This window comes from Dendrobates tinctorius, unplaced genomic scaffold, assembly GCF_039654945.1.
Source record: "Dendrobates tinctorius isolate UK_male_01 unplaced genomic scaffold, ASM3965494v1 ptg000065l, whole genome shotgun sequence".
NCBI lineage: Eukaryota > Metazoa > Chordata > Amphibia > Anura > Dendrobatidae > Dendrobates > Dendrobates tinctorius.
The window spans coordinates 20,968,779-20,978,461 of NW_027361733.1; the positions used below are offsets into that span (position 1 = coordinate 20,968,779).

General features: G+C 48.5%; 1 long non-coding RNA gene across 1 annotated transcript in view; it reads right to left on the minus strand.

The window, feature by feature from the left end:
* The window catches only part of LOC141094753 (uncharacterized), a 102,979-nt gene that overhangs the window by 93,062 nt on the left and 234 nt on the right, over positions 1-9,683 (minus strand). Inside the window, exon 2 of the long non-coding RNA XR_012233167.1 lies at positions 9,511-9,677. This is a non-coding gene — a long non-coding RNA (uncharacterized lncRNA). The remainder of the gene's footprint in view (positions 1-9,510; positions 9,678-9,683) is intronic.

Sequence of the window (9,683 nt, forward strand, 5' to 3'; positions counted from 1 at the left end):
CAGGTACCACTCCTAGATAGTTCCCGATACTGCAGCTACTGACCCCTGGTTAAATGGCATGAACTTTGGGCTATGCTCAGACTGGGATGATTCGGAGACTGGTTTTAGCGGTCCAGATACATGGAATATTCAGAGGCAGATGTACAGACACACGTGTCTTGGATACTGGTACTGGCAAAGGCTGCTCACTCACAAGGACCAGGGGTTCGGGTTCAGGACTGGCAATGCAAGGACAAGGAGATTGGGTTCAGGCCGCTGGCCACACATGGACCAGGTGTTCGGGTTCAGGACTCTGGCCATGCAAGGACCAAGGGACCTAACAACTCACTAGTAGGAGAAACTACACACTAAGGAATGCTGTTGCACTGACGACTTTCTATAGTCGAGGGAGCAGTATGTACAAGATGCTTCCCAGCAATTTCCTGGGAGCAATCTTGCAGATATACTCTGATACTAAATGCCTCGTAGCTACTGGCTGGGGCATTTTACAATGTGTGCACTGCCCCTTTAAGAGCAGGGGAGTGCACGCACTGTTGGGACTCAGTACAGGAAGAAACAGTCAGGGAGCCCGCCGAGGGATCACACCAGGTAGCCGAGGTTGGTGACTATGTCGGCATCCCCGCATGGTGGGGGAAGGGGAGCGGTGTTACAGTACTCCCCCCTTATAACCACTGTTTTTCAAGCCTACGAGGACACTCTGCAGAGAAGTTGGAGGCCAGCACCTCTTCACAGACTCCCACGAATTTGCTCCAGGTCCAAGACATCTTCTGTTCACTAGAAGAATATTGACATCTCTAACCGTCTTCACCACTAGGATGCTTCGCTCCACTAATTCATCCTCAGCCTGGGACAAAGCAGGCACAGTACCAGGAACTTGGAATTCAGAAGTCTCTCTCCATTTGTTGAGATCAGCTACCACCCCAGATGATTCAAGGACAAACTGGAGTTCTTCCCCCTGGTTGGTGAAATGCAGAGACTTAGAAGATGCCACCGCCCTGACGTTCTCTTCACCAGACCACCTAGAAACTGAAGATTTCTCCTCTGGGTCCATCTTCAGCCTGGTCTCTGAGATGACACATCCATGAGGCAGGGAGATTCCGGAGGGCAGAACATTAGTACAATCATCAGGACTGTGTGGGGACTTCGCCTCCGCTTCCCTTTCATCGGAGACGCCAGCACACAGCGAGCAGACCTGATGGAGAAGACGGTGACACTGCTGACTGACCTGGACATGTGGGGACCAGACACCTCTTGTGAGTCCACAGTCCCCAATGAAGTACCACACAGGGTCTCCAGACTAGAACGGGCACTTGAGTTCTCAGCTCTGGATGACCTATGGGGACACCAGACAGCACATGGAAGGCGATCTTCTCCGTATACAATCTGGAGTTTTAGTTGCTTGGAGACTAAGTGACTGTCTTTCGGTAGGGTCCGTGCTTCACCTGACAACACCCACACCGGATTCTTGAGCTGTTGGATGGGAATATGACATCGACGCTTCACGGCTTGCAGCACAAACTTTCCCGATAACCTGAAGCCTCCACTTGCCAAGGATACAGTGACAGTTATCGGTAGAGAGGGAATACTCTCACCAAGGGCAGCCTCTCCTACTGGCCCAAGGCTTTGAAGTTTTTTAGACTTCACAGGACAAAGACCATCAGGATGTTCCACACAACCGCAGCGATATCGCAATCCTTTCTCACATCTGACTTCCGGCTTCTGCTCAGCCTGCCAAATATGGTCAACCTTCATGGATTCTGCACGAAAAGCTGCCTCAACAGTCTGGGGAACGGGTGGTCTTTGGAAGGACAAGGCCAGACATACCAGTTTCCTCACACATATCACCTGTCTAGGCTACACCTGGAAGCTGGGAAGTGAAGTTGTCGCAGAAGACTCCAGATTCGGCTTGTCGAAGACCTTTCAGAAGACCACGAAGAAGACCTGCAGGTCTGAGATCACATGGTCCCCTCTCTCCCACAAGAGGTTGAACCATGCCAGGGGCTCTCTTGAGATGTGGGACATCAGGAATTCCATTTTAACCCGATCAGACAGGAAGTGGTGGACATAATTCATAGTGCTGCATGCACTGCTCCCAGAACCCACGGCACTGCTTTGGATCCCCATCGTACCATGGTGGATCAGACAAAATGGGTTCTACTTCAGGAGTGCAAGATGTAGATTGAATTAGCACAGCCGCTGGTTCTACAACTTGGGCTGGCACAGCTAATGTCATGGCTTCCAATCGGGTATCCAGTGTCTCCCGAAAAAAAACAAAAATTTCTCCTCGTGCTCTCACTGGTAACTCAGCTGCTGACACAGCTCCGAGCGCAGGGAGGACTGGGGATCAGCGAGGTCCATGGCCAACGTGGGTTCACCTCGTTCGTGAACCCACTGTGCCACAGAACCAGGCCTGCCTACGAAGGGCATAGCTAAGCGGTTACCTGGTGTTACCTTGAGCTCCAGATGGTGGAAAGTCCCCGATACTGCAGCTACTGAGGTTTGCTGACTCGAACTTAGGCTACATCCAGACTGGCTGATTCGGAGACTGGTTTAGAAGATACACAGAATATTCAGAGGCACACGTACAGACACACGTGTCTCGGTGCTGGCACCGGCTGCACAGGGACCGGTGGACATGGACTGGTGGACGAGGTTCAATCACTGGCCACCCTCGGTCCAGGGACTTGGGGTTCAGGACTGGTCACACACGGACAATGGAGGGAGGTTCATCACTGGCCACACTGGGACCAGGAACTTCAAGTTCAGGATCGGCCGCATGAAGACAAGGGGTTCGGTCTCAGGACTGGCCGCGCAAGGATCAGGGGTTCGGGTTCAGGACAATGGCCATGCAAGGGCCAGGGATTCGGGTTCAGGACACTGGTCTAGCAACAAGAACCAAGGGACCTAACAACTCACTAGTAGAAGAGATTACATACTAATAAATGCTGTTGCTTCAGCGACTCTCTATAGGGAAGTAAACATTTTATACAAGATGCTTTCCAGCAATAGCCTGGGAGCCATCTTGTAGGTGTACTCTGATATTAAATGCCTCTCAGCTATGCGTTGTGCATTTTACTATATGGATACCTATGGGCTGTGCCAGGGCCGGACTGGGACTAAAATTCAGCCCTGGCATTTGAAGTTACACAGGCCCACTAGTCACATGGTGACTATATAATATCTTTGTACAGTTGTAGTTTACAAGAAGTGAGAGGAGATTAACACGACTATATAACATGTAGTCAGAGCTGTGCCCAGTATTTCAGCTCAGTCCTATTTATTGCTTTTAGGTACAGTACTCCTCCCAAATCTCTGTCCCCTTTTGTATGCATGATTACAGAATTCCTGGCAGAACTGCTCTCTATTGGGCAACCAGACCCCCTGGTCATAGCCGCCCCTATCATACCTTCCAACTTTTGAAGAAGGGAAAGACGGACAAAGACTGCGGCGCGCGCAGCGCGCCACTGCAAATTTTGGTCAAGCCCAACCACACCCATTTCACAACTAGTCACACCCATGTCCACACCTAATCGCACCCATTTAGCACTGCTGATCACACTGACTGGTACTGAGGGCACAGTGGCTGGCATTATGGGCACACTGACTGGCACTAAGGAAGAGAGAAAACAGAGAGAGAAAAAAGAAAACAGAGAGAGCGAGAAAGAAAGGGGAAAGAAAGAAAGAAAGAACAGTGAGAGACAAAGAAAGAACAGTGAGAGACAGAGAAAGAACAGAGAGAGAAAGAAAGAGGGGAAAGAAAGAAAGAACAGAGAAAGAACAGAGAGAGAAAGAAAGAAGTAAAGAACAGAGAGAAAGAGAGGAAAGAAAAAGAAAGAGGGGAAGAAAGAACAGAGAGAGAAAAAAGAAAGATTAGAGAGAGAAAGAAAGAACAGAGAGAGAATGAAAGAACAGAGAAAGAAAGAAAAAGAGAGAAAGAAATAAAGAAAGATTCTACAAAGATACTATAGCAGCCTGGCTCCCATTGTAGTGCCCACCTGAGTCTCCCGGTGCAGGACCTATCATGATCCGCTCACATGGCCGGCATCCCCGATTCCAAGGCGATCCTGCTGTCTGCTCTGTCGGAGGAGGACACGGTGATGGATCTGAAGCATTCCTGGTTCCGTCACAATCTCCTCAAGAAATTATCTCATTTCCGGTCAGCTTCCAGCACATCACTTCAGGTGGAACGTCATGTGTGTGTTTTAAAATGCTCCTCGGGGCTCCGCCGTGTACTCCTGTGTCCGTGGGAAAAGCCCGCTTTGTATGCTTTGTACACACTTGGCTTCGCTCCGTACATCCCGTACACATATGGCTCCACTCCATACACACACGGTTCCACTCCGTCCACCTTGTACACGCGTGGCTCCTCTCCGTACACCTCGTTCACACGCGGCTCCTCTCCGTACACCTCGTACACACACACGGCTCCGCTCCGTACACCTCGTACACACGGCTCTGCTCCGTACACCTCGTACATACGGCTCCGCTCTGTACACCTCGTACACACGGCTCCGCTCCGTACACCTCGTACACACGGCTCTGCTCCGTACATCTCATACACACACAGCTCTGCTACATCCACACTGTAAATCCTGACCCCACACATACTTACCTCAACCAGCACCATGACAACAGCAAAACAGAGTCTTGCAGACGGTAAAGGCAAGGCTGAGCGCACAGGACCTGTGATGAGGTCACAGGAGGGGCGGAGTCAGGGGTGACATGATGGGGGGGGTCTGGACAAAGGCTCCTGATCATGTGACCCCTGACTCCTCCCCTCCTGTGACCTCATCACAGGTCCTGCGAACAGAGAGAGCAGGCAAGCGAGTGCGACGCTGTGAGTGGCTGCGGGGGTGAGGGGGTCTCATGCTACGGCGAGGATGGGGTGCGTGGGGGGGGCGTGGCGGCTTATCTCCCTGCAGTGCGGGAGGAACTTGAATCTATCACCGCCATGCCCGCAGAGGGCCGGCGGCAGGAGCAACAGTGGCCGCAGCCGCTGGCAGGCGGCCAGATGTTCGGACGCTGCTGCCCGCGGCCCACATGACAGCGGCCCAGCGGGAAAATGCCCGGTTGGTTATATTGCCAATCCGGGCCTGGGCTGTGCGTTATATGGATGACTATGGGCTGTGCATTATACTCCATGGATAACTATGGGCTGTGAATTATACTACATGCATGACTATAAGCTGTGCAGTATACTACATGGATGACTATGGACTGTGTAGTATATTAAATGGATGACTATGAGCTGTGCATTATACTACATGGATGACTATGAGCTGTGCATTATACTACATGGATGACTATGGGCTGTGCATTATACTACATGGATGACTATGGGCTGTGCATTATACTACATGGATAACTATGGGCTGTGCATAATACTAAAATGTATTATTGAAACAAATAGACAAAGCAGCAAATCACAATGAGGTGATTATTATGGGGGACTTCAAGTACCCCGACAGACTGGGAAACTGAAACCTGCGTATCTCAGAAAGGAAACCAATTTCTGTCAGTGACCAAGGACAATTATCTGTCACAACTTGTGCAGGGCCCAACTAGAGGGACAGCCCTTCTGGACTTAATTTTAAGCAACAGACCAGATAGAATAACAGAAGTACGAGTTGATGGGCACCTAGGGAACAGTGACCACAATATAATACAATTCCACTTGTCCTTCAGTAAGGTGCCCTGGAAGGGGGTTACAAAAACGCTGAATTTCAGGAAAGCAAAGTTTGATCAGCTTAGAGAGGACCTTCACCGAATTGATTGGGACAATGTCCTCAAAAACAGGAGCACAGAAAATAAATGGGAAATATTTAAATCAGTTTTACACACCCACTGCGACCTAGCCATACCGTACAGAAATAAAATGGCTAAGAACAGGAGAACACCAATGTGGCTAAATAAGGATGTAAAAAGGGCAATAAATAACAAGAACAAGGCATTTAGGAAGCTAAAACAAGAAGGCAATGAAGAAGCATTAAAAAGTTATAGAGAAAAAAATAAAATGTGTAAAAAACAAATACATTTAGCAAAAGTGGAAACTGAGAGACTCATTGCTAAGGAAAGTAAAACAAACCCCAAACTATTCTTTAATTATATAAACAGTAAAATTACTAAAATTGATGGTGTCGGCCCTTTAAAGAACAATGAGGGTGAAATCAGAGAGCGATGTGGGAAAGCACATGTTTTAAATACTTTTTTCTCAACTGTGTTCACACAGGAAAAGGATTTGCCAGGGGAAATGCGGTGTGATAATGTAAACTCCCCATTAAGTATTACCTGCCTAACCCAGGAAGAAATGCATAATATATATGTACAAGTATATCAGAGGGCAATACAGAGATCTCTCCAATTAACTGTTTGTACCAAGGACTGTGACAAGAACAAGGGGGCATTCTCTTCATTTGGAGGAAAGACAATTTCTGCACCAGCATAGAAGAGGGTTCTTCACAGTAAGAGCAGTGAGGCTCTGGAATTCTCTTCCTGAGGAAGTGGTGATGGCCAACTCACTAAATGAATTTAAGAAAGGAATGGATGCTTTTCTTGTGAGTAACAGTATAGAAGGTTACGAATAACAGAATATTATAGGTAGATGGTTGACCCAGCTTAGGGGAAGGAATTTTTTTCCCTATGGAGAAAATTGTCTTCTACTCTGTGGGTTTTTTGCCTTCCCCAGGATCAACAATGCAGAACAGCTGCACTAAAAATAGGCTGAACTAGATGGACATAAGGTCTTCCTTCAGCCTTCAAAACTATGTTACTATGTTAATACATGGATTATTATGGGCTGTGCAGTATACTACATGGATGACTATGGACTGTGTAGTATATTAAATGGATGACTATGGGCTGTGCATTATACTACATGGATGACTATGGGCTGTGCTTTATATTATATGGATGACTATGGGCTGTGTATTATACTACATGGATGACTATGGGCTGTGCATTATACTACATGGATGACTATGGGCTGTGCATTATACTACATGGATGACTATGGGCTGTGCATTATACTACATGGATGACTATGGGCTGTGCATAATATTACATGGATGAATATGGGCTGTGCATTATACTACATGGATGACTATGGGCTGTGGATTATATTACATGGATAAAGAACAGTGGCAGAACGGGGGACGAATTACCAGGAAAAGGGATATACCAGGATGGGGCCGAGGATAAGGGACATATACCAGGATGGAGGATATCTATTTATATATTTGCCTTGTAATTTTTTCATTTCCTGTTCTGTCCAGATGTCACCATATCCCAGAATTCCAAGCGGAGGAAGTTCACCGACCGCCATATTGGGACACCCAAGTGATGGGTGACTCAATATGGAAACTGCTGCTGGTACCAACCTATTGCACGGTACCACCAGCGGAACACCGTCGCACCACACACACAGTCTCACACTCATACACTCACACACTGTTAGGGCTGGCGGAACGCGCCAAATTATAAAATAGTAGGTGCGCCCGGGGTCCACCGTGCAGAGGTGGTACGCTGCTGCTAAGTAATGGCGGATGCCCTATATGGCGGTATAACACACGCAGGTTAAACGTCACTCCGTGTGCGCTGGGCGGACTCTGTTACCTCACAGAGCCGCACTATCGCTAATACACAAATGCCGAGCCTGTTCACACTCACAGCGCTCGGGGAGATGAACGCTCGGTATATGGTCACAGAACTCTGGCCCCAGGACATAGGACCAGCATCCCTCTAGACCTACCGAGGGTGTGGTGTCGCAGCTGCGAACGCTGCTAACTGAAGGTGATTGCCGCGCAGCAACAGTGCTAGGCGTGGTACGATGGTGCCCAATGACAGGCGACACCATCGGACGCTAGTGCTGGGAAGTGACGAGCACTTGTGGCCTATGGCTAGCCACTGACTGGCGCTGACTCTGAAACTAGTTCCCTAACCACATACGTAATATCCAAGGAAGGGGAATCTTAATAAGTCAATCACCTGGTATATGCATCCGTCATCATCCACACATATAGCAACAAGAGTCTATATAGCGCATGGCTGAGGGGCCATGTGGACCTTTTATAGCCGTGCACTTCCGGGACCCTCCTGATGCTCCAGATGGACCAATCAGGACAGGAGAAGGACCTGGGCATGTGACTCCCGATCTCCAATGGGAGATCGTCTCATGAGCATGCTCAGTGGGCCAAAGGAAAGACAGCCTCTGGAGGCTTTTGCTGCTGGCCAGGTTGCATTGCCATAACTGAACCGGAGGTGGCAGTAGCAACTGAACTCACAATGCTGGTGTGGGCAGAACATCGGGATTGTCCACTGTGGCCAGAGAGGAATGGGAGACCGAAGGTGGCAAGGCTCGGGATTCCTGCTTTGCAGCATCCGGAACCTGATGGCTAACACGTTCAGACTCTCACACAGCCTCTTGCGTGGTACCACCAGTGGAACACTGTTGCACTGCGCCTGTGTGAATTCCGTGCAGTGAATTACTTGGCTGATCCTGGTGGCAGATGCATGACATGTCTACAGGCAGAGGAAGCCGGTCACATTAAAGGGGTTTTCCCATGAAAGAAAGTTCATTTTAGAAATTGTCTATGTCTGACCTTGTACAGGGCATACCACATCTCCTGGGCAGGGGAGGAAGCAAAAGACAATACTGACATTACAGCAGGAGATCGCAGAGGATACATTTTGTGAGGTAAAATATTGTTTAAAAACAGTCAGTGAATTATTTTACCTCACAAAATGAATCCTCTGCTGTAATATCAGTAATGTCTTTTGCTTCCTCCCCTGCCCAGGAGCTGTGGTATGTTCTGTACACAGTCAGACACAGGGGTGAGAGACAGAGCACAGGGGGGAGACAGCTCCAACGGGACAGCACATGAGGGTAGAACAGCACAGGAAGGAGAGAGACAGCAGACAAGAGGGATAGCACATGGGGTAGACAGGTCAAAGAAGAGAGCACAGACGGGAGAAGTCAGCACATGAGGAAAGAGAGAGTGGATAGGTGGGTGAGCACACGGGGGGGGGGAGATTCTCAATGCTGCAAAGCCTGCCCCCATCGTAGCATCGGGCCTCCATCTAGTGTATATATATAATCAGGATGGGGGGGACTGGTCCAATTCTTACACCAGGGTCCATCAGACACTAGTTACAGCACTGGGTAGAGTTACACAACAGTTTTCTCCACATCCGTCTGATTATTTTGATCATTGTCATCAGTTTTTATCGGATGTGGAAAGGAAAAAAAAACAGAAAACAGTTTCTCCACCTCCTTTCTGATGGTCCATGAAAACTGGACTGCACTCAGATGTCATACTAGTGTGGTCAGATTTTTTTCAGGGCCCCATATATTTTGATCCAACACTCAGCTCAAAATTGGATTGATTGATTTTTTCCACGGATCACTCAGTCTGAGGAAAAAAATCCGATCTGTGCACAGCCCCATAGAATATCATGGTGAGAAGCAGTGATGGCGCTCGTGCAGGATAATCCGCCATGTGCACGAGCACTTACCTGATCTATTTTATCAGTTCACCATTTTTTGCCTGCAGTGCCACTCAAAGATTGAGTTCAATAAGATCAGGCGACGATCGTCACTCTGTGCTGGAGTCTTCCAGGTTCTCACAACACCAATCCAGATTCGTGATCGTTTCTCTATCTTTAGTACATGCTGAAGCGTCCTGTAA